Source organism: Schistocerca gregaria, chromosome X (genome assembly GCF_023897955.1).
Source record: "Schistocerca gregaria isolate iqSchGreg1 chromosome X, iqSchGreg1.2, whole genome shotgun sequence".
Classification (NCBI taxonomy): Eukaryota; Metazoa; Arthropoda; class Insecta; order Orthoptera; family Acrididae; genus Schistocerca; species Schistocerca gregaria.
This window is the reverse complement of record NC_064931.1, coordinates 859,927,759-859,932,647: the sequence shown is the minus strand read 5'-3', so window position 1 is coordinate 859,932,647 and position 4,889 is coordinate 859,927,759.

Below are 4,889 nucleotides of genomic sequence, written 5' to 3'. Positions count from 1 at the left end.
AATTCTTTTGTAACTCCCCTATGCTTTCAATCACCTGAACCAACCCTGCACTAGGCTTCGCAATGCTGGTGACCTGGTACTCACTCCCCAACACTTCCTGCAACTGCTGACCCACACCTCTACCGTGGGAGTACCTAACAGCAGAACCTTCTTTCTCCTAGACTTTGCAACTAACCAAGGCCTCCTAATAGCTGAGGACTGCTGAAAGATCCCTACATCTACAGCTACACGAGGCTCCTCTCCACTCAACTACGACAGTTGGTCATATCTATTGCATGTATGCAGAGTAAAACTGTCTGAATACCTCCTCTTCCTAACTGCCTTCTTGCCAACTGCCAGTTCCCATTCTCCACCCCTTTCACCTTCTTCAACCTATCTAGTTCCTCCTTTGGACATTGTAACTGTACCTGAAGGGCATAGATCTTACGCTCCTGCTCAAAAAAAAAAAAATGGCTCTGAGCACTATGGGACTTAACATCCTTGGTCATCAGTCCCCTATAACTTAGAACTACTTAAACCTAACTAACCTAAGGACATCACACAACACCCAGTCATCACAAGACAGAGAAAATCCCTGACCCCGCCGGGAATCGAACCCGGGAACCCGGGCGCGGGAAGTTAGTACGCTACCGCACGACCACGAGCTGTGGACGCTGCTGCTCCACTATCAACTTACTTCTACTACAGATTCTGCATTCCCAGGAGAGGATCTCACTAAAATAACTGGATTGCCCACTGCATTCCCCCCAATGAAAACACTTCGAACAAATCCCACACTGTAAACCATTACTCACAAACCTACGACAGAGCCTACACTTCTCACTCATGGTAAAATTCTACAGTTACTGAAAAAACTATGTCAACGTTACCAAAGTTCAGTTACACCAGTAGAACTATTTAAGAACTAACAATAATGGTCTCGAAATTCTCTGCCTACTATGAAAGCAACTACTTGTATTAATACTACTACACCACAGCTAATACCAATATCAACAAAACTTCACAAAATTATTAGCTAAAACCAAAATATTCAAACGGCCACTGTAACACTAAGCGAAGTTAAAACACTGAACGAAAATTTTACTGAAATATTTCACTAGAAACAATAATAAACGTCAGTCGAAAACTAAAGTACGAAATTTACTAAACGACTTCAACGCACAGAAAACTCTTAAAGAACACAGCGAGTGAACGATTACAAAAGTTTATTAAGTCGTTATTTCGCCACAAACGGCACGCAACACCTCTGAAATTTACTAAATTTAATAACTGTATTACAGATCACAAATAAGTTTGTCAGTACTTAGCTTTATAACTGCTACAGCTGCAGTGCACGCCGCAAAATGTAAACACACTACTGAGGCGCGAGGAGTAGACGAACGAATCAAGCACACTCACAAATAATAGACCACTCGAGTCAATAACACAGGAGTAAAAACTGAGATTAACGAAAATCCGCTAATAAGTTACTTTTACGGAAAATATTAACACAAATAAACTCTAAAATAAGTAAATGAAGTCTAAAATTTTATAAAATATTAACGAGCAATTTCAACAGCAGTGCAGCACACGTGACGTCACACCAAAGTTCAGTGCCTCTAACGATTGAGCTTCAGTGCTTTCCAGTAGCGCTTGGAGCTCTGGTACATGCCCAACACAGCTACGACAATTTACAACTGCTATATTGATGGTTCCTGTATCTACGTTTTCCATGTGTTCGGCCTCCACCCATTGTGACTGAAGTCCTTTTTGTGTTTTCCCGATTCCCTCCAACCTATAAAAATCGCCCAGTCCACACCACACAGCCCCTGTTACCCGCGTAGCCGACTCCTGCGTATAGTGGACTCCTGACCTAGTCAGCAGAACCCGAAACCCAACCACCCTATTGCGCAAGTCGAGGAATCTGCAGCCTACAATGGTTGCAGTACCGTCTGAGCCTCTGATTCAGACCCTCCAGTCGGTCACGTCGACTATGCTGCAAATGGTCAGCCCTGCTTTCATCTCGCAAGCAAGACTGGCAGCCTTTACCACTTCTGTTTGCCGCTCTAAACCAGAAAAGATCTCCTCTGATCCAAAGTGACACACATCATTGGTACCGACGTGAGCCACCACCTGCAGTTGGCTGCACCCTGTTCTCTTCATGGTACCAGGAAGGATCCGTTCCACATCTGAAATGACTCCATCCGGTATGCACACGGAGTGCACATTGGTTTTCTTACCATTCTTGGCAGCCGTGTCCCTAAGGGCCCCCTTGACGCGATTAACATTGTTAACTCCGAGCTATCAATAATCCAACCCTGTGTGATTTCCTGGATCTTGCAGGCTAAGAGGTTTCCTCTGAAACAGGACAAGCGTCGGCATCTGATTCAGGGACAGTGTCACCCACAAACAGCACCTTGAACCTTTTCGTCAGACTAACAGGGGAGGCCTTACGTGCGGCTGCCTGGGAAGTCGTTTTCCACCTCATAAGTCTCAGGGCGACCTCTCACTCGACCACAGGTGAGGGGTAAACCGCACTGCGAGCAGTAACTGAGCTGGTCATCGGTGAGGACGGATCGGAGACTCAGACGTGCTTCTACTTTTTAAATTGGTACTACAATGGTATTCACACCTGTCAGCACCTGTTTTGTTTGTAAATGGATTTATTACATTTTTCTTTAAGTCAAGGGGTCTTAAGTCTGGAGAGCGGGGTAGCCAGGGTGTTGGACTGTTACTTCTAACCCACCGATCCAGACATTACTCCCCCCTCCAGACTTTCCGTCCCTTTACTGCTGTTCTGGGGCTATATCAAGGATAGAGTCTCCGTCACACGAGTTGCTGACGTCGACGAACTGAAGGCTAGGATACAATCTGCTGTGGGTACTGTGACAGAACACATGTTACGAAACACCTGGCGGGAACTAGAATACAGCCTCGACATTCTCCGAGCTACCAAGGGAGCACAGATTAAGATTTACTAACGTAAGTGGTCTTAAAAAAGACTAGTAACACTAACCTATGTAATGGCATCAAATGTAAATTATTATGTCAAACGATTATTCTGTATAAATTGTCATAATCAGGGCAAGACTTTGTGCTCACCCTGCACTTTTCGAAATGGTAAGATATTTGTCATTCTCGCCATGTACCTTTATACCGACGACTACACTTATTCCAAATACTGTCATTATTTAAAACTATAAAAGTTCGGAAGTTCCGCACAGGTCCCCTGTACCAAGTATTCACCTGACCAGAAGTCCTGTTCCTCCTGCCACCAAACTTCAATAATTCCCACTATAACTTCGATCTATCCATTTTCCTTTTTAAATTTTCTAACATACTTCTCCGATTAAGGAATCTAACATTCCACTCTCCGACCCTAGGAACGCCAGTTTTGTTTCTCCTGATGACGACATCCTCCTGAGTAGTTACGGCCGGTAGTTTCGAATGGAGGACTATTTTATCTCCGGAGTATTTCGCCTAAGAGGATGTCATCATAATCGTTTAACCATACAGTAGAGCTGCATGCTCTCTGGAAAAATTACAACTGTAGTTTCCCTTGCTTTCAGTCATTCACAGTACCAGCACAGCAAGGCGATCGTGGTTGATCAATCAATTCTCTGGAATGACACGTTTGTCTGGCCTCTCAACAGATTACCCCCCCCCCCCCCCCCCCCCGTTGTGGTTGCACCTACGGTACAGCTATCTGTATCGAATGAAATGGCTCTATGCACTATGGGACTTAACATCTGAGGTCATCAGTCCCCTAGACTTAGAACTACCTAAACCTAACTAACCTATGGACATCCATGCCCGAGGCAGGATTCGAACCTGCGACCGTAGCAGCAGCGTGGTTCGACACTGAAACGCCTAGAACCGCTCGGCCACAACGGCCGGCTATCTGTATCGCTGAGGCAAACAAGCCACCCCACCAACTTCAAGGTCCATTGCTCATGGGGTAGGGGGAAGAGCAATTTATGTTCTCAAACGAAAAACTGTAATATGTACGATATTGGGTAACAGATCTTTAAATATGCAGTAAATGAAATGAAAATAAAAATTGCCTTGTCATGTATAAGCTACATCGGTTGACTTTCTATAAGATAAGATTTCACTCAGAAATGGGTGATATATAGTAACTCTTAACTTATCTGGTAATAAGTATTGCCCTGAAAATCTGTCACCCACAACTCGTGCCATCATTTTACTACTTATGCAAACTTGATGCCTTGCTCCTATGATCGCTCAGGGATTTGCATCTGACTACAAGTGATAATTGTGTATGTTTGCAGCTCGTGGTCGTCCGGTACCGTTCTCGCTTCCCGCGCCCGGGTTCGATTCCCGGCGCCGTCAGGGATTTTCTCTGCCTCGTGATGACTGGGTGTTGTGTGATGTTATTATGTTAGTTAGGTTTAAGTAATTCTAAGTTCTAGGGGACTGATGACGATAAATGTTAAGTCTCATAGTTCTCAGAGCAATTTGAACCATTTTTTTGATCATTGTGTGATTTTTTATCCCACTCTGAGTCCTGCCTCATGCAACCTGTGAACTGCGCATCTTGAGCGATCTGTCTTTGAGTCCTAGGCAGAAGTATAATTTTAAGACGGTGGCCACCTGAACTGAGAGCCTACACGCGCCAGAAGTGATGCAGGTGATTTAACTGTTCGTCCAGAACTGAACACGCAAGAGAATGCTTTATCAGAGATCATAAACTTAGAGTGGTTTATGCTTTCAGCAACTCCGGTTGTTCGCACTCTTATTCCAGAATCATCAGCCATTCATCACAAAATTCGCTCCCCCAAATTTGGTGTCCGACCTGTGTGAGTTTACAGTCCTATGCACGCGTCAGTCATATTTGTAGCCGTAATACTATGGAAAATAAAGAATTCTGAAAATGAATGAATCATTTA